The following is a 21698-nucleotide window of genomic DNA, read 5'->3' as shown; positions in this document are numbered from 1 at the left end:
TCACTACTTGAAAATTTTAAAGTGCAGAAATGGAGAACTGTTTTTTCCCTTTACCTCTGCTTCTCTGTTTATATGATGAAATTTTCAAATAATTCCTCCTCTCAAAGTACTAAAGTCCCTAGTAATGCTTTTTTTATATATGCGATCCCTCAGGGTGGCCCTTCCCAAGTACTAGTCATGAACAATAAAATCTTTGAATAGATCAAACTTTCCATAGAAATCGATCAACATTATCAGGTGCTTTGGTAAGCCATGTGGTCACTGCTCATGCCACAGCCTGCTAGACTGCCAGAGCAAATCTGCTTTCTTCAAAAGGCCAGGTGATAGAAGTAAAGCTTGAGCCTGCTTAGGAAACACGGACCTTTCCTGCTTTGTAGACCAGAAATGATGTAACAATTTAAGCAACTAAAAAGTGAATATATGAGACAGCCATTGGTAAACTGAAATATGCTATTAATACATAAACCTATGACAGATTATTTCTTTTTAATCACATCACTCATCTTCCTTCGTGAGTGGATCAGAATTTAAAAGACATTTACATTGTATTTGAATTTATTAGGTCAGTTCTAGGAATAGAAATTGAGCATCTGCCCTATAGGGGAGCACAGTGCTAGACACAAAGGAGACATGTATTATGGATGTCAAATCTCTGCTTTGTAGTAGCTCACAGTGCAAAACAGCTAACATTCTGTTCTGTGCTGGCTTCAGAGGGGCAAGGTTTCCCACAGGACCTAGAACTGACCGACAACTGACCATACATACTTGCCATGTATTTGTTGAATGAGTTAAGTGAAGAAATGAATAATACCTGATTTGGCTAAGCCCAGCATCGTCCTTATTTTCATCAGCTACTGAAAATTAAATTTAAATACTTCCATTTTTCTATAAGATTTGAAAATAATATTAAAAATTAAATTATTTTTAATAAGCTGGGCCTAAGAAAAAGCAAAGGCAGGTACAAATTTCTCCATGGCTTTCATTCGCTAATCACTTCTTGCATAGTTATACACAGACCCTTAAATGCTGGCTTTTTATGGGAAATTTCTCAAATGCAAATAAATATATTTCACTGACTAAAATTCTGACACGAACAGAATGAGAAATAGTAACTTAGATGTAAACTGCTAAGTTACCAATTAGCTTCTTAAAACAACTGAAAGTCACAGAGAGCCCTCAATACACAGAGGCGGTTAATTAATTAACATTAGATGTGATTAATAATGAGTCTCGTTTAATAGCAAATATCTGCCTGCAATGGCTGCATGACAGAACAAAAAGCCTTCAGAGAGCAAGCAACTATATTTATCCTGATTGTGTTTGGGATTTTAACATGTTTTGTGCAGGCTGACAAATGGCCTATTAATTATCTAATGTTGTCTGACAACAACAGCTTGATAAAGATGTATGTTTTTGAATCGCTGGATGAAAACTGCTGGAGAAGAGCCCCAGAGGGGCCTTGCTGTCCTAAAACTGGGCTCCAAGCCACAATGACAGGCAAGACAAAGCCCTATCTCCCGCCACAGCCTTCGCAGATAAAATATGGCTTGGCATTAGGGACTTTTTTTTTTCCTTTCAGAAAACTGCTTCTGCAATATCTGATTAGGAAAAGGGGGAGTAGGTCTTTACTAAATTGGGGTTAAGGCATAATCAATATCATATATGGAGTGTCTGGCCTATTCTGCATAAACACAAGCACTTCATATTATTAAGGAGTCTATAATGCCGAGGAAGCATATGGCAGGACACTGCAGCTCTCTCTATTCTTTTTATTTAGAAGTTTATCTCCCAACCTGTTTGACAGCTGCTCCTAAGTGGTTTCACAGTGCCAAATTATTTTTATGATTGTTTGATGTTTTATTCTCCCATTTCAGTTAATGAGATAGGATCCCACAATGGCCATAATTCAGGGCTGTCAGAACTAAAAAGCATGCTTGTGGCAAGAGAGCCTGATGGTAAATAAGGCTAAAAGCAATGGATAATAAAAAACTCTGTTATCAGAGTCGCCTTTGCAATCAAAACTTGTTGGGGTCAGAGCCTTCCTTTCTTTGTGTGGCTTCTGGATATTCCCAATCCACCTTGAGGTCCCTGTCCATCCTACTCCATCACCCATTCCAACTCTGCAAACAAGTCCACATTTCCTTGCAAAGGCTCATTCCTCTCGAAGGAATAATAGTGTCTAAAAAATGGTAGAAGGTCTTAAAGATATCGAGTGCTATATTCTAATTAAAGGGCTTGTGCATCATTTACAGTGCCAAGCGAGTAATTTGTCATACATTGTTAGAGAGAAATTGTTCAACAAATAACCTTTACAAGAGTCTTGAGAACAGCTTCATAATTGAAATCCCTCATGGTTTTGCTGGGAACTTTTATTAAGGTTTCAGGGATTTTTTTCTTTTCCTCTCCCTCAAGAGTTTATAGAAACTTATGGTTGTAATGTAGCAACTTTATTTCAGAAAAAGAAGCCCTTTATTAATTATATTTATTATACAAATGCTATAAGTATTAACAAGGCCATTTCTGCTAATAATCAAAAGTACAGTGATTTGCCAGAAGAAAATGAGAGCCTTGTTTTGTGTTATTATTTTTTATTTTGTTATTCCTAATGAAAAAGTTTTAAGAGAGACGAAGATATCTAAATTTAGGAATATTTTTATTATCTCTCACTAAAGTTCTTTATTGTCTTATACTAAATCTTTATTTTAGTGTAATATCATCCTTGGAAATGTGCTGATTAAGAAATTCAAAGTCACTACTAGACTAAGTCCATAACATAAATTATTATTTAAAAATTTAAAAAATGAAAAGCAACCACTTTCCCAAACAATATTTCTTTCTTCTTATTACACATTTAAAATAATGGTCCTTCATAGGCAGAAAATAGCATGGCAAAAACTCAAATAATAATAAGTCCCATAACTAATTATAAAGCCTGACATGCCTCATACAGAAACACTCCCTGATGAGTACCAAAGATTGGCTGCTTTATAAATATTTAATGCTTGCCAGTAACCCCAGTTTTTATCTCACATCTAAGCTTAAACTAAACCACTTGTCTCTTCTTACAGTCAGTCATGTCTATGTGGTGTCATCATGTCTGAACAAGTTTGACTAACTACAGGTTTTCCAGGTTATAAAACTCAGGACATGACACATCTTCACAATGTGAATGGAACAATTACACAACCAAAGGACAGGAAAAAAGAGTTTTAAATGGGCTAAGTGTCATTATAAGGTTAGCTCCAGAGAACTCAAGTCAGAAAAACTGAACATCAGGAAATAATGGCTAGGTATGGATCTATTGCAATCAACTGTCAAAGATACAGCTCTTATAACACTCTTGTGTGATCTTGAATTCCCTTCTGCAACCGAATGAAGTTACACAAAGAAACTACACCCTTCAATTTAGGGATATTCATATCCATACTAAAATAATGTGTATCTCCTCATTTATGCTGAGCGATCTCTAGGGAAAAGCTTAGCGGTCTCTAACCAGGGCTGGTAATGGCGCTTGAGTTAGTAAAAAAACTTTGACAGTTGAATGAGTGGTTCCTATTAAAGGGATCATAGAAGTTAACAGATAAAGATTATTACTCTGTGACTAATGAGTTATCGCCCCCCAAAATTACCCTATAAGCCAAGAGTATGCCTATGAGAATGACTCTCACAGCTCCTGAGCATTTCACAGGTGAGTATGGCCACGTGAAAAACCAGAAGCGTGCCTGGCAACTCCCAGAACAATAAACGTGTCCAACCCAACTACACATCCATGGATGGGCAAATACCCTGGAGGGAGCCCATGTAACCTGACAGTGCTCAATGCACAGGTTCTTCCCCCAATCTTCTGTATGAGACTCAGGAATGCCCAAAGCTATGAGGCACTGACCACTTCCATGCCAACATTATGGTATGGTCTGGTTTGTCCATCACGGATGTTGCTCTCCTTGGCTTGATGTGACTGACTGCTGTTTGTGAAGGTAGCTCTTATGTGTTTGCTGGAAGAAAGCCTTCGGGCCTGGTCCAGGCTAAGGGCAGCAAACTGGTGGCCCATGGGCAGTCTTTGGCCTGAAAAAGTCTTTTAATTCATTATCAGTGTGTTTCTTCTCCTTCAAAAACAATTTATTTTACTTGCCAACATTTAAAAGTGAGAGGATTTTACAATAATTTTTAAAAAACAGGTTTCCAGCTTCTTGGAAATTTATAAGGTCTGGCAACAAGGGATCCATACTCTGGGATGGAAAGAGCCTGCTAGAGCTCTAAAGACATTATAACCACTCCTGAATGCCCCATGATCCATCCCCACATAAGCCCTTTCCTTCATTCACATTTCTCACCTGGCTCCTGCTCTTGCTTTTAATCAACACCCAAATTTTAGTCCAAACCCCTTGCATTGCACAAAGCAGAGGTCTGGGGGATTTCAGTGGCAGTGATCAATGTCACAAAACCCATTTGCAGTAGAAGTGGGTTTGCTACTTGCCAAACCATGGCAATTAATCATTATATATTCACCAAGTCAGTAACGGCCTGTTTTCAAAAGGGGCTTGGTACCTAGCAGGAGACAGAGGATGCATTTGTATATGGCCACATAGGATAAATGGCTATGAAAAGTTACTCTTTCCAGGAGAAAAGAAAATATAAAGTGCCATGGAGTTTCAGCATCCATATCACCTAAGAGCTGATCACAAATGCAGAATTTCAGGCCCACCACAGACCTCCTGAATCAGTCTGCATTTTAACAAGCCCCGTCCCATGATTCAAATTCCCTGCTCTGGGGGATGGATTTTGCACCATTCCTGAGGTGCTTTCCATCAGCCCCTCTGTGAGGGGTGGAACCACATGCTACATGGTTCTCTTGGACCTCTGTGCCCACCATAATGCTATGCACTGAAAGTTCAACCAGTATTAGTTATAAACAAACTACTAAACTAGGATTCTTCCCTTGACCCATAGAAGAAAGAGTCCATGCATGTTCTCACTGGGTGTGCTTTGCTAGTGTGAAAAGCTAAGGAACGAAACCAGAAGAACCACTGGAGGCAGGCAGAAGGCCTTGACGTGAGGCAGGTCTCCAGCAGGGTGTCGGAGAAGAAAGTACATCCAGGGCACTGGGCTGGCTGCTGTCTCAGTAGCCAGACCTAGGACCAGTTGTTATTAATGGCCCTCCAATCCCTCCAATCTCATCATGGTCCACCGCTGTTCTCTACAGCTAGAAGCAGCTCCCCTGCTGGGGCCCTGCCACGTGTCTGACAGTCCCTTCCAGGCACCTTATCCCTGACCAGGAGGGCAAGGATCTCCACTAATTTATAGCCCATACATGGGGCATCACTTACAAGAGGCTACTGGTTGTTGAGCTATTCAAGAGGGTTTTTTTTCTTTTAATCTAGGAACTCACAGGGCTTAATTTTGAGCTACAATTGTTTGTTTGGGCTCTCTGTGCAGAAATTCAGCCAAAGGATTAAGAACTAAATCAGGCCATGAAAATAAAATGATTAAGTAAATTAGTATAGTATTTAAAGGGAGAAGAGACACCCTTTAAAATATAAAGGGACTAAGAGGACAACAACCTAAAAACTATGCAGCTCCTCTTGTCTGATCAGATCAGACCAAACTGTGTACTAAGAAGCAGAATATACATAAAAGAATAATAGAAGAAGAAAATGAACCACCATCTTCTTTTTGGCTCCATAATTGTGTTTTGGACAAAAAAAGGAGACTATTCTCTCAAACAGAATCGTTGATGTCTACGTTTGAATAATAGATGTTCCCAATTATTACTAAAATGTCATTTCTGAAATATGAGGACCACATACCTATGATGCCATCAACCTTCCAGGCACACACTGAGGATTTGGGTTTCTTGTTTTGTTTTCTCTTATTCTTTCTTCCCCCTTGGAATAAGAGCAAATGTCTCCGTATTGTTCAGAAGCATGCACAGAAATGTGATGTAACCTAAGCTAGGTTTTCAGGTGTTCCTTTTTCCAAGCACGAGGAAAGAAAATAGATGACACCACAAGTTTAATACTAATTGATTTATTACCTGCCTAAGCAAATCCCAAGCTGCGCAATGGCAGGCTCGGACTTAAAGCAAATGATTTACAAGATAATGTTTGACTCTGGGAAAGGGTAATCAGATCCAGATACAATGGATGATAGGATAATTGAGAAGAAATAAAAGAGGATAAATTGCCATGTGCTAATGAGTTTACAGGCCCTAATGGGAAGGACATCAGTTTTAACACTCAGGTTATGAGCTAGGAGCAAGTCTTTTTCTTTTTGCCCCCCGCCTTCAACTGCTAAAGATGTAGTGCTGAAACAAACCAAGATTAATGGTATCCCACTCATTTACTTAACCATTCTTTACACCTCAGAAAGCTTCCTGTATTAAACATACAGGCCTGTGCTGTCCTGTATTAAACACGTAGAGCTGTAGTGCTTATTTTTTAAAACCAACTCTACTCCGAGCAGTTCCTGTCAGCAGATGCCACTTGTCCAACAGTGCCTGGATATAAATGTTTTTGGCTCAGCCACTAGAGCAACAACTCTTCTGCCTCCCGGGTCTCAGAGGGACTTGGAACCTGATGAGTGGACACCGTTATCTGCAAGCCTTTTGGCCTAACGGAGAATATTCCGAACCATTTATGCAACCTGGGTGCACTCACATTTGGAAATGGTTGCCTGAGCAGCAATCATGACTTGCCTCATGATTCATTTTTATATCTCACTCACCCGCCATCCCACATCACCAGCGAGGACTGGTGACACTTTATTGGTATTTTTGATTACTGCTATAGCCATCTAAATTTTTCACAGGATAGGGGCCTCTGGTCCAAGTGTAGCTGCACAGTGGACGAAGGGTGCAGGTTACAAAGAAATAAAGGAGGAGTGGTGAGCAGGGCGATCGGGAAGTAATGTAGAGCGGAGGCACTTCCTGGGAGACTGAGAACCTATTCCCTTGTAATGTTTCCACCAAACGAAGTTTAATATGATGAATCATGGTGCAGCTCCAGCACATCAGTGCCTGGCAAAAAGGCAGCTCAAGTGCAGCATTTAAACACGTCTGAATGATGACTTGATTCCCTTACACAAAAGCCGAAGGAGTACATATCCAAAATGGCTATTTCTACCTGTGCTGGGAAGGTTGTTTTAGAGCATTTCCCATTTTCACATTTGCTTGGGAAATCCAAGCACTCATTTCATGTTTACTGATGTAATCCCGATCAAATAGTGCTCTTATTCATAGGAGTTGATTCGATGTTAGATCATAAAACATAATTGAGTGATTCGGCCTCAAACCAGAATTATTTTCTCAACCTGGCATTTTGTGGAGCAAGGTGCTAGGGATTGATTTGAAACTGACAACCTGCCTATTTCTGAATCAAGCAGTGTCACCATGAAACTATAGGCAATATTATTGATACAGGAGATTTTTAGCAACACCTGGGTAATTTCAAGTTTCTGGCAATAGTAAAACTGCACTGACTTGTGTTAATCTGAGAAACCAGTAAAATCATATTAAATTTCATACATGCTTTACACTTTACTAAGTATTGTTACCTGAAAAGTTAACCAGATAATATAGGAAGGTTGTTTTTAGTTAACTGAAAATATCTGCAGTAATGTGGGACAATTTGCTCAGCCTAATCAGTAGCTAAGATCCATTTTCATTAAGATGGTAACTGTTTAGGCTTCTAACAAACTGCTTAGGCTTTTCTTTCTCCTTCCCCCTCACCCTGTCCCCTGCCCCAAATCCTGCATCTCCTTATCTTGCAACTTTATGTATTAATACTTTACATAGCAAACCTCTTCTCAGGTGTACTGAGGGTCACCCTCCAGTTCAGGCCAGCGGCATTTTGGCTGAATTCTTACAGTTTCTGATTTAGGCCTGTACTGCTACATCCTATGCTACTCATGCCAAAGCTTCTGGTGCTAAGTGATAGAGAGGCATCTGAGACTGGTATCTGTGTACGCTCTGCAAGCCTAAAGCTGATCATTTTCCTTTTAGAAAAGGATGTGGTAATCCTTTTCCAAAAATTTTAGGAATAGGTTTTCCCTGTGGTAAAAAAATAAGGGCCCAATTTCTCAGGCAGATAAACTGAGTCTGGAGAGTTGTTTTGTAGCTTCTCAAGGTCACATAAAGAGCAGAAAAGCTGGGAACCAGTCCTGGGATCTCTGACTCCCACGTCCCCATTGGGAACACTAGACAATACTGACACCCTCCATGAACTGAATCCAAAAATTGTAAAAGATAAGTTGTTTCCTTATATTGTTCAAAGAGGAAAAAAAAGAATAGCTTTCCCACAGAGAGCAAACAAATAGTGAATGGGCCCTCTCTTCATCCTATAGAACTCCATGTGAGAATATTTTTTTTCTTATGTGAATTCTTAAAAAGTCAGCTTGGATTGCTGCCTAACTTACAGAACATTTCAGAACAGACCTATTTTTTGTCTAAACAATAGAAGTATCGGGTCATAGAATTTTAGAGTTGGAAAAGACCTTGGAGATCATAGAGTTCAACACCCCCTTTTATAAACTGAGAATCAGAAAGATTAGATGGCATGTACATGTTTACAAGTAATTCATAACAGAAGCAATTAAATCAATTACAAAGAGACTAAATCTATTTGCATGAATGTTCCAATTATTCTAGGGAAAAAGTACAAGAATATGTTATCTGAAACACATTTATTATTTACATGACAAGACTTGGCTTCTGCCCTCCTAAAGAGTCAGAACAAATCTTACTGAGGGTGGACTCAGTCTTGTTGCAAGAAATTGGGTAAGTACCAACTGGGCTCCCACCAGACCAGCCTACTACAGACTACATGGGTCCAGGTTTTGTCAAGAGCTAAAAGGGAAAATGGAAGTGATTAAAGTGAGAGCGAACCATGGTATAACACAGGGATTAAATAAGAAAAGGGTCAAAAACATCCATAGAAGGGAACCAGCTAACCTACAGGAAAGTCTGAGATATATGGAAGATCATGTTCCAGGCTCAGATATCAGTTGGCCAGGGCCTTTTTGGAAAATAATCCTGATTCTTATCTTTTATTTGGTGCCCTCCTTGCCTTCATGGTACCTCTCATCTGGTAAACCTGCAGTCTTAAACACCAGCACCTGGAGAAAACTAATGTTTTTTTCTAGAACAAACAAGCAGTTGTACCAAAAGGACCTTCTTCCAAGAACATGGCATATTGATACAACAACTCAGTTCTGCTGGGATTGAAACCTCTATCTGCCCTACTCCAAACCCCTTATTTTCCTATGTCATCTACCATAGAAATTAATTGAAAGACTGTAAAATGAGCAACTTCTAAATTATTTAAGATGTGGTCTCATCTGATTCATCATCTGAGACAGAAATGATGGTGCAGACTGATGTTCAAATAGATGTTTTTAGAACGACATTTTTACACACACACACACAAAAAGATGTCAACAAACACAAGGCTTAATGTTATTGCCCAGAGGAAGCTGACATCCATGCCTAAGTTTTGAAGAATTCTAGAATTTTAGGACTGCAAAGAAATTTGTGGCTGCTCATCCAGAATCTTTATTTTTCAAATAGGAAAATTTAGGTTTAAGTTTTCAGAGATTTGGCCAAGATCATTTAACCAGTAAATAACAGTGAAAGACTTGCTTGTTTTTTGTTTTTTTTTTAGAATTATAAAAAAAAAAACTCATTATTTACATGAATATGGATGTTTACATTAAAAATCCTAAATATTCTACAAATATTAAATTAATATGAGAGTTTAAAATGCGACAAGTTATATAAATGCTGACTGCATTTCAATATGCCAGCAACAATGAGAAGACATTTAAATAAAATAGGTAATATAAATAGCATAAGAGTGGAAATTATCTAGGAATAATGCATAAGATATTTTCAAAGATAATTATACAACATACTGAAAAACATTTTTTTTTTTTGGATGTCCTCTAATATTTTATCAGATCATATGTATTTTTTTTTCAATTTAATTTTACAGAATCAAAGAGTCTAACAGTATATCTTGTTAGATACAGTATGTCCTCATAATGTATACATTATTTCTTGTACAATGATATGAAATAATATGGGAAATATTCATGATAAATTATTACGTGAACAGTGCAAGTTAAAAACAATAGTTTCATATTTTTTCCCCACCCCCCCTTTCCCGAGTCAGCACCTTCAAGTGTTACCACTCCCCAAATGGTGCGCAATGCACTCATTGTGTAGGCATACCCCCATCCCCTCCCCCGCCCCCCACCTCAGTCTGACATCCAATTGGTGTCGTTCCCAGATGTGTATTTAGGTGATGATCAGGGAAACCAATTTTCTGGTGAGTACATGTGATGCTTGTTTTTCCATTCTTGGGATACTTCACTTAATATAATGGGTTCCAACTCTCTCCAGGAGAACCATAGAGATTGGATTAGTAAATTGTGGTATATGTATACCATGGAATATTACTCAGCTATAAGGAATAATGAAGATAAGACTTGCTTGTTGATTCCCACTGCATTGTGTTTTCCAGCAATTCTGGACCAACACACACATTGTGGTAAAAAAACAAACAACAAACAAAGCAACAAACCCAATATAACAACACCAAATATTGCTCTCCATTTTTGAAAAGATAGGTTTTTGGAAGTGAGAGTGTATAAATTAATCACGGGTGCCTGTGGGTGCAAAGGGAACAGAACATATAGCTGATAAGACAGCTTTTTAACCCTTATAGCTAGGTAAGATTTAAGGCATCCTATGGGAAATCAAAGGCTTCAGCTAATTCCAAGGATCTTATAGACCAATGGGGGCAGTAGGAACCCTGGTGAGCTAGTTTCATGCCAGAACTTTCGACCCTATATTTAGTCACGAAAAAATGATAGACTAGTATTTTTGTAGCAGAGCTATCTTCTTTGTTATGAAACTTTGTTTTCCCTCTCCAACCTCACTATCAGAGCATGTAACTGGGCTCTCAATCATCAAACCCTGGTGGCATTCCAAAGAGCAAATCTGAGACACCTCTGAGTAGGTTTTCCACGAACCTGAAGATCTCGTTAGAGACACATTCTACCAACAACCTCTAGCCAGTTGAGGTGGCCAATGAGCACCAGTGAGAGCCTATACTTGCAATCAACCGGTAACAGCTCAATGTACCAGATTTCAAGCATTATATGGATGTAATTTTATTCTTATACCAAAATGCTAAGGTGTTGCTGAGAAAATTGCCCCTAGGCTGAATGAGGGGCTTAATGTGAGACAGCCAGATATTTTTACTTAAGAGTCTTTCCCATCTCTGCCTGCAGGCAGGAGAGGACAAGAAGGCAACAGTGTTCTAGATTAGGAGTTCCCTGAGAGCAGGCAATAGGAGATTTTTGCTTTTACGTCATGATATCTTTAGTATATACTACATTGCCTGGCACATAAATGCTCCATCTGTGTTTCTTGAATTCATATGATAGCACTCAAATCAGTTAATTTTCCTACTTAGTTTGATGGGGAAAAAAAATAAAGACCTGAAATGTTTATGCTTTGTTAATTTTATCTATCTATATTACACTGGAGAAACATGCTTATGGGCAACTGGAAACAGTCTTGAATAGTGGTTTGAGATTTTTTTTTTTCTTTCAAATCCAACAAATAATATTGTTGCCGTAATCAATGCTTTAAAGGTAGTCTTTATCTGTAGTGTATATGCCAAATGCAAATATAGTTTTATACTCTAGAACAGAAAACATTTTGAAAATGTCCTAAAAACAAAATTTTCTTGTGCCTAAATTATTTGATTATGAAATCCCTGTTTTAAAAAATGCAAATATTTAACAACATGCTTATATGTAAAACATATAGACTGACTTTTTATTTAACAAATCAGAAGCTGAGATATAAAGAACTGGTTTTCAAAGCTCAGTTCAATAGGACAATGCCCTGTTGATGGGCATAAAAATTCATTGTTATCATTTAAGCTAATGAAGCACTTGGACAAATGCTCAATTCAAAATATTTCATGGACAGTGTGGGCACACATTTATATATCTATGAGCATACAAAATAACACACACATGTAATTTTACAATGCAATTTAAGTATAAGGAAATGGACTCCCTTTCCCAGGCATGGGGCATTAAAAAAGAAACCACCCCACAGGGAAATGGAAGGATTAAGCAAAGATTCCTGTACGGCATCATTCATCTTGCACAGATATTAGTTTGATGCTCATGTGAAAACATAAAAACTCCATCTGTTCTCTAGGCATATTTAGTTTGTTGTTCAGGTGGTTTGTTTTAAAGATTCATTGTAATGGTTAGGTTAGTTATTTCAACTGAAAAAGTGTACAAAATGGAGCTTGACATCTGGTTTTGCTAAAAGTGTTAAGCAATATTTAAGTAGGTGAGTGTCATCTCTACTTAAAGGACATGATGAACAAGGGAGCTAGATTCTGCCTCCAGATAGATGAGCTTCAATCAGCATGAGTGGAAACAAAATAAAAATAAGAAAATGATTATATTTTAAACTCTAAGTTCATCTCCAAACATGCTTGAACTTTTTATTTGGATCAATTAGCTGTATCAGAAATTCTCTATAACTTGTTCTGCTCTGATAGTAAAACCTTAAATATATCTGCATATCAAGTTATACATTTAAAATTTTAAATTTCTTCAGTTGTCTTTGGATTTGGGAGTAGTTAGGAGAGTCCAATAATATGGCCTCCATTTTCCCTTAAATTGCAATTTGCATCTTTACTGTCATGGTGTCAGAAACCAGTACATATGCCAATTATATTTTCATTAAACATAATTTTGTTAGAAGAATTTAAGATATGCAATGTGAAAACGTTTTCTTTATTCACCTGTTTTTCCACAAGAGACATATACCTTTGACTAGAGAAGGGCCCTCCTTGATCTGAGAAGTTTTGGTGAAGCTTGCTCAGAGACACCCGTGGAGTGGAGAAGGGAGGAGACCCACCCGCCCACAGAGCCAGCTAGAGCAGCCTTGAGAGCAGCAGCACAATGTGTGTCAGAGCCGGACATCCAAGGTAATGATGCCATTCCAACTATCAAATAAGACAATATTTGTGTGAGTATTCTTGCACATATGCATGTTAAAGATTCACATTTGGGGTTTTATTAATGCTAACCATTTCCAAAACATATAATTGAGATGCTGGAAAATATTGTTTTGAAAACATTTCAAAACAGTTTCTATTAAATTTTAGAATGTACATGCATAGTTGCACCTGTATTGTGCACTTAAATGTAAAGCTCCCCTCTATGATAGTCTTCCTAATAGCAATGTTCTTTGTTGGATTTGAAACAAAAGAAAATCTCAAACCACTGTCCAAAATCCTTTGTCCATGAGGATGTCTCTCAGTATAGATCTCATACACTCTGGTTATCTGAAAGCAACTTGAGCCCTCATTCATTGATTATTACTTTTATTTACCCTAGTTCTATCTGCTTTTTCCAGTTCTCACTAGATTAGAATCATGAAATTAGAAGGTCATTGCATGGAGAATGGGAGGAAAATTCCTCAGGAAACTGAAAGATTACTGTATTATTCATTTAAATCTATTGTGCTGTATGGCCATATGTATCCCCTTAAAAGATATCTTTATTTCCATATCAATCTATTATCTATAGTAACTTCTTCTATACACAGCCATCCCATTTTAGGTATGTGAGAAAAAGAGCAGCTTCAACATTGTTCATGGCCATAAGCATCAAATCTTTGTCTATGTTAAATAAGATATTCGAGTTTTCTTTCTTCTCTTAAGAAATTAAATTAAACATTAAATGGAAATTAGAAAAGTGCTCATTGATTTCTTCTGCCTTATTGTCACTGCCAGGCTCCAAATGTCAATGCCAAATATATTTGATATTAAAAATGTTGAAAATGTTTCCTTGATCCACTTCTTTTTAATGTGGAAGAATTTTTCCTTTCAAAAATCTTTTTTTTTATTTTTTTGTGGGGTTTTTTTTTTTTTTTTTTTTTTTTTTGAGACAGAGTCTCACTCTGTTGCCCGGGCTAGAGTGCCGTGGCATCAGCCTAGCTCACAGCAACCTCAAACTCCTGGGCTCAAGCGATCCTCCCGCCTCAGCCTCCCAGAGTGCTAGGATTACAGGCGTGAGCCACCACACCTGGCCTTCAAAAATCTTAAAACAAGTAATTATATTAGAAACAGAATAAAAATAAAATACTTATTACTAACAAATCTCCCAGTTTAAGTTCTTTTTATCCACATATTTATATTTTATTTAAGTTCCCTTTGGGGTTTTAAATTCTTCCATTTTTGAGACAACCTTGTTTAAAGTTAAAAGCATGAATCCTGGGGCCAGACTGCCTGGGTTCTAATCTCAGCTCTGCTACTAATTAGCTGTGTCCTCTTCGGCAAGTTACTTAACTTCTTTGTACCTTAGTTCCATATTTGTAAAACTTGGATAATAATAACATCTATTTCCTAGGACTGTTATGAAGATTAAATGAGTCATTATGTATAACATGCTCAGAATAGTGGGTGGCACATAGTAAGCTCTCTATAAGTGTTCATTATATAAATAAAATAAAATATAAACCTTAAAGACAGCCATTGATTAGATTCCATTTGGACAATGTCAGATAAATGGCCAACACTTTGCTTGTCTTAGATTATCATCAAAATGTGATCTCGCTCGTTTTACACTGATTTTTTTCTGTATGTGTTGACATCCATTTTAACATAATGACATCATTTCATTTCACTTTGGCCTCAGCTCTTAACAGTGCTATTGAACACTTGGTTTAGATTAATTTATCTTTCACATTTTAATGTGGCTTTCTCACTGCATGAAAATCCTCATGATATACCAACCAATTTTATTTCTAGAAAATTCAGTCATGAAGATAAGTGATTACTTCTAAAAATACCTATAAAAATTACAAGCTCAGTTACAACTTATCTGGTGGTTTTAAACATTTTCTTCTTTTGCTCAGTTACAGATATTCTGGGCTTCAGCTCATAATATTCTGAATACAATCTTTACAGTTTGTGTGACTTTTTCTAGGAAAGGTTCTTCAAAAACTACACTACTTAGGAAACACAATGCGTTGTGGTATAAAACCATATATCTGTACAAACCTGCATCTTTAAAACTTGTGTGTCTACTTTGCTTTAATTCTATAGTTGTATTTTGTTGCCATCTGAACATTTGAGATATAACATTTGAAGAAGGTATTAAAAGAGAGTGGAATAGAATCCCTAGCCATCCACTGCTACTGCTGGGCTAGGAATCCATCAGTCCAACAGGCAACCTCCGAAAACCCAAACACTTAATATGCATATGCCAATTGGACGTCCAACTAAATAAAGTGAACACCAGTACTGGTATTTAGAAGCAGGTCCTTCTCAAAGAAGCCTTGGCACACACCTTTGACCCTTAACTGGGTGCTCCAGCATTGCCCGTGGTGATGACTCACAGCGAAGGCTCTGTGCTGTGCTTGGCTGCATTTCTATCTGAGTGCCAACAGCAAGATAAATGAAAGACTGGTTCACTGGAGTACTGGTGGTTTGGGGGCTATTGATTTTTGGTCCATTCTCTTTAAAAGTGAGATCTAAAAAGTTGACAGAGGGTCATTAATTTCATCATATACTTGTCGTCTCATCCATAACCAATCCAGGGTCTGAGTGTGCTTGTCACTCTGTGTTTGCACTTTATTTGTTTAGGGTTTTCTTGGTGATTCCATTCTTTTTTTTCCCCTTTCACTTCAGCCTCTTTAAATAAAAAAAGAAAAGAGACATACCAGTGTGTGGCTGTTTCCTGAAAATGATTTGGGGATGGGAAAAATTATAGGTATAGAGAGAGAGATTTAGATAACGGGAAACAGTCACGAAACAGTCCCTGCCAGCTGCCTTCTAACCTTGGTTTTAAAAAGAAAAACTCAGTATAAAATTCATCAATCCTAATTATTCAATTAGCTTCCAATTGAATAAACACGTAGGTGAACTGGTGGTCTTGTTTTAATGAAATATTAAAATACAAGTTGCCAATATTCTTTTTTAAAAAGCTCGTGGGTTCTTAACAAATGCTGTTGAAACGTATAAAAATAATTGATAGTAATGACCATTAATTGAGTTTCTTTGGCTGTAGGTTCTGAACAGACCTACCAATCCATCAAGCAATACCAGACTGTGTTTTAAGATATCATGAAAACATCTTACTTGTGTGATTTTATTGTTGTTATGATGGCGGGTTTATTTTTTGTTTGTTTTTTAACAGGGTAAGGAGAGTTTGGCAGCCTCCATAATTATTATTGAAATAACCATCAAATAAAATCTTTAAGCCTGGTTGAATATTCAATGAGCTGTGTAAATCTGGAGTGTGCAAAACAATAGCACAGGGCAAGAGAAGAATTCCAGAGAAATAAGCAGGGATTTTTAGCTGGTTCTGCAGCAGCCATCCCAGACACTTATGTCCTACCTGACTTGGGACATAGTTGATTCTAAGGTATCTGTTTTGAAACCCAGTGCAAGGCAGCAAGTGAGGAAAGCAAAAGAAAATATGATTAAGTTCATGGGCCAAGGCAAGGAAATCCAGTATTAATAATATCACAACCTGCCAGTAAATCTCTATTTTATAGGTGAAGAAATACATTTCTACTTTAAAGTGTGTTTTTATATACCCTTGAGTGCCCAACTAGTTAAACTACCAAGGGAGCTCTACATGATTTAGAAGTTAATCCTTCAAATGGCTAACAATTGAATGCCTCAGCTGTTTGTAGTTTCCTACTGCTGGCTAATTTCATTTTTGTTTCATATGTTCAGTGGTAAGCTTTCATTGTTCGCTGACACTGAGGTTGTAAGTCTAGTTAATTTAGTTAAAATGAGGCTGGGAATGTTCACAGTTTTCTGCCGGCTACAACAGGACCTGGGAGAACTTGGACTGAACATGCCACAATGCAACTCAGTAGGGAAGAAAATCGAGATGACCCAGCTCAGAGTCAGCTTTAACCACTATGGGATGTGAATAAACATCTTTAAATTTGTTAGGGCTTCTAAGATCTGAAAATCTTTGCTTCTTTGCATATCTCAGACTGTATGGTTGTTTTTCTGACCAACTCTCTCCTCCTCTTTTTATTTGAAGTCATTTTCCCTCAAAAACATTGCTTGAAGTTGTAGTGGAGGCCTAATAGCCTTCATGTGCTTCTTACTACCAAAATTCCTGCATTTTTTTTTGCATCTACCTATCACCTGCTCTATCTCCTCCTACTCTCCCCTGGGCTCTCTACACTCCTACTTCTAGCTGCTCAAAGGCACAAAGCTCTTTCTCATGCACTGGTTCCTCTTTTTCTTCACCAGGTAACTTCTGCTCATCCCTTTATCTCAGCATAGGCATCACTTATGCAAGTCATTTTTTGCTAACTCTTCATACTAGGTCTGGTCTGCTGGTTCCATGTTCTCTCTCTTATGTGCAAACCACATACTTAATTCTTTATAGCACTAATCAGGATTGTAACTAAACAATTAATTTGAACTAATTTTTTAAGGTCTTTCTTTCCCATTAAAATGTAAACTCTGTGTAGTCTGAGACTCTATCTGTCTTATTTACTTTCTCATGCCCCGAGTCCTAGCTCGGGGTATACACTCACAATTTTGTTGAATGAATGAATCCATTCCAGGATAGGTTTTCTCACTTGCAAAATGGAATAAAAGGGAATTTTTGCTTCTCAATAGTATTGTTAGGATCAAATGATATAACGAATATGTGGAAAACATTTTATAGCCAATCAAATGCTATAAGCATTGTTGTTAATACAAAATGGTAGCAGTTGTTGTTTTATCCATTTCTGATAAACAGAAGCAAGAAATTCCTTCCTTTAAAGCAAGGAATTTGTCAGATGATGGCTACTCTGATCTCCCTTCATGCAAAAGCAGCCTGGGAACAGTGTCCCTTCATCTACCTTCATGCCTCCTAAGCAGATTGCCACCAATAAATCTGGATTCCGACTTTCATGATTCCATTTTAATCATGGTCCTGGTTGAGCTCAAAAAACATTTTGGGGCATTGTAATGGGTGTTAGAATGTCCTAGAAGTCCTTCTAGGACAAAGTAAGGCCCCGCCTAGAAGAATTCACATTCCAGTAGTAGAGATGGACAGAGGGACAGGTCATTACAATTCCAGCCAAATTCTGTAAGGGGAGGAGCCACAGAGCACTAACACATCATAGAGAAGGGCACGGAAGGCAATCTGGAGCCTCAGGAAGGCCTTTCCTAGAGGACATGGTGACTGAGCTGATCCTTAACAAATAAATGGGATTCCCCAGGTAAAGGTGGTGAGAGTGTTTGCAGCAGCAGAACAAACAGTATGAGCAAGATACAAACATGTGAAACAGTAAGAAATCCAAATCAACAATCAGGTGGGCTATCAGTAGGAGGCCAGCAGAAAGTCTTTATCTACAATATCTTATTATTCTAGCAATTGCATAGGAACCTAAATCTAAGATGTGATTTTATCAACCAAAAGTAGAAATGCTAAAAGCCAAGCAAAATCAGCTTTGTGTGACTTAAAATCAAAACCACTACTCCATCATCCCTATTTTAGCATCAGCTAAATGTAGGTGCTTTTAGAAAAGCTATTCTCAACAATAATCTTCTTTCCAAAAAACCAATCATGTGAAAGTATGAAAAATGTACATTTCAATGTTTAAATATGTCTTTTTCTTCTTCTACCCCGACAGAAGTCCTTCTCCTTTCCTCCTCTCCAGCAATGCTCCCATGCATTTACAAACTCTGTGTGCACAGAGATACACACGCTTTTCCCTAGAAAGCCATTAATTTTGGAATTTGCAAAATATGAAATAGACAAAGTGGGTAATTTTTCACACTTAGAAGAATTTACTCATTATGTTTTGACTCTTGTTCTTGTACAGCTGAAAAGAGATTAATATAACTTACTTTCTATATTAATTGGGTTAACAGATGCCATGAGAGATGGCACCCAATCAAGTCAAATAAAGCAAAATACGCCCATAGCACTCATTTACCGCCAGGCAAGGAGCGTGATCATCACACATTAACCCCCCAGCAGCTACCCTTCCCAAGAAACCGATATGATATTAAAGGTCAAGAGGAGTCAGATCTTAAATAAATTGCTGAATTATCTTCTTCTCCAAAAGGCACTCAAAGCATTAGGGAAAAAGAAGTTCCCCGTTAAACTAAAAAAAATTATCATTACCCAAGCACATGTGCCAACAATGTAAAAGTATATATGATTACATAGCTTATCAAATCATTTTATTTTGCAGAATTTCAGAGTTGGAAACAATTCTAGCTTATTGAGGAGCTCTTTAAATTAGAAGGTAAGATAGTAAGTCACAAAAGATGCATTCCAACTTTCTCTATTCGTAGCCATAAGAAAAGATTAAGGGAAGAAATAACAAATATCCTGAAATCCTATAAGACCACACTTAAATTCTGAAATCTAGGAAGCCTTTGCTTTAACATTAGCAAGAATTCCAAAGATTTGAATTTAGCCTTATGAGATAGAGGAAAAAAGCAGCTTCCTGATGACAGCAAAACCACAGACAAGTCATCAGAGGTCCTGGTGAACAGCTATGAATTTATGCTTTTAATAACCCTGTCCTTCCTGCCACAGAGTAACACAGCTCTACAGTCACAGCTTCTGCCATGAAGGGAGGGGTGCAGGGCGCAGGTGTATATGGGGGGGGGACAGGCAGGAGGAAGAAAAGTGCTATTTATTAGACTGTTCTATTCCTGGCCAGAGAGAGAGAGAGAGAGATTCTGAGGTGCCGTGAGTCACAGCATTTGATGTGTAAGCCCAGTAAGTCAAAAAAGGAAGAAATACCTTTAAAATCCTAAAGGTCTTATTGCCACAGTGTAAGTTATGAGGAATCTGGTGTATCTATCATCCGGGAACCAAAGAAAACTAAATATCACATATAGTTGTTCAGCAGGGGAATTACTTAGGTGAAAAAGTACCCATTTTAAAGATTTATAGATAGATTCAAATAGCTAGAGATGAGCCTAGGCTATTTTTTTCATTACAGTAAGGCAAACCTTTAAATGCCCAATGTCTTTTTAAAATTTCTTCTTCTTTATTTTTGTTTCTGCTTTTCTCTCTGTGTGTACCTCAGAAATAGAACAAGAGGTCCCGGCTTTAAATTCTAGACTCCTATTCTATGCAACTGACACCCAGCAGGCTTCAATAAGTATATTTAAATGGAAGCAAATTTACCATTTAATCAGATAATGGAGAACACTGATAAAAACTAAGTGAAACTTTTCAGAAAAGTCATGAGGTCTTTGGGCTCAGAAACCCAACAAGGGGGAAAGTGTTATCCCAACTGAGCAATAATTATTCTTTCTTAGATGTCTAAGCCCCTGTGATACTGCACTAAAGAGTCTAAGTCCTAAATGTTAACCACTCTCCTTTTCTATGTGTCTCTAATTTCTGCTTTATTCATTCCTCTGGCTCCTCATCACAATTTCCAGAGTCACATTTTTATAATCACATAGGCAAACAAAGCACTTCAGTGTCCCCTTTATTACCTCTTCTGTTTCTTCTCCATTTAAATTCCCACTTTCCATTGATACAATTCACTCTATTTAATTGTTTTCCTAACTATTTCATTCATGTCCTCTTATTTCAGTGTTTTATTTGTGTCCCCTTCATTTTAGCAACGATGTTTTTTGTCCATGTGTCATGAACTTTCAGTTTAGGATCTTTGGCTGTGTACACTTGGGCTAGAGGTCCTGTTGTCTAGAATTAAAAAATACAACAAAATCCTGCCATGACAGCATGTGCAAAGGTTATAAGAGGGTTTCTCTCCCCATTCAAGAGTTTAGTTCATTCAATGGTGCTCATGACATTGTGTAAAAAAATGATAATAATAATATATGTCTTAGTGTTCATTTTCAAATTGCTCAGTTTATATAGAATCCTAATCTTTTTTTTTAACCAAAAAAATTTTGAAGGTAAGGTCATTAGTAATGAATAACTACTATTGTAAGACACATATGTCACAACTTCTAATGTATCAATCAAAATATTTACTAGGCCCCCACTTTGTGCCTGCCTGGTAGCTATCAGTACATATAGACACCATCCAAATATCATGCCACTGTCAAAGATTATGAAATTAGGAATGAAACATAGGGAAGCAATCATTAGGATCCAACAGTCTACTGGTTTTGAAAAGGAGGTCCACAGCAATGGTTCCAACGTGCATGAGAATCAGAATCATCTCGAATGCTCTGTCAGAAATACAGAATCCTGGCTCCTACCTTAGGCCTTACAAATAAGACTGTCTAGAGGTAGCCTCAGGAATTTGTATTTTTAAAACTTCCCTGGTAATCAGAATGACCACCTCATCTGCAAATTACTGATCTATCTGGTCTTCATTCTAATCCATAGGCTGGCCAAAAACACAAGAACAAATATATGAGATTCGTGGCCACTGGAAAAAAAAGAAAAGAGAGACCATTGTCCCTAAATATTTTAAAGTTGGAAATTCACCAATACAATTTTGAGAACATTGAGTGGTTACCACCTCTGTGCTGACCTACATGTTAGGTGAGGGAAGCAACGTTTTTAGATACTCAGGCACTATTGGTTTAGGGTAAAAGAGAAGGAAGCCGATTACAGACATAGCAAAAGAGAAGGAAGGAGGAATTTTAACAAATTACTTCAGTGAATCTATAGGAAGGTTCTAAGAGAGAGAA

At 37.5% G+C, this 21698-nt stretch overlaps 1 protein-coding gene across 4 annotated transcripts in view; it reads right to left on the bottom strand.

Annotated features, from left to right (window-relative positions):
• Positions 1-21698, bottom strand: part of MECOM (MDS1 and EVI1 complex locus) — a 540410-nt gene that overhangs the window by 340371 nt on the left and 178341 nt on the right. The window lies entirely within an intron of this gene.

This window comes from Eulemur rufifrons, chromosome 7, assembly GCF_041146395.1.
Source record: "Eulemur rufifrons isolate Redbay chromosome 7, OSU_ERuf_1, whole genome shotgun sequence".
Classification (NCBI taxonomy): Eukaryota; Metazoa; Chordata; class Mammalia; order Primates; family Lemuridae; genus Eulemur; species Eulemur rufifrons.
The sequence above is the reverse complement of the archived record's forward strand: the minus strand, read 5'-3'. Positions and strand labels throughout refer to the sequence as shown.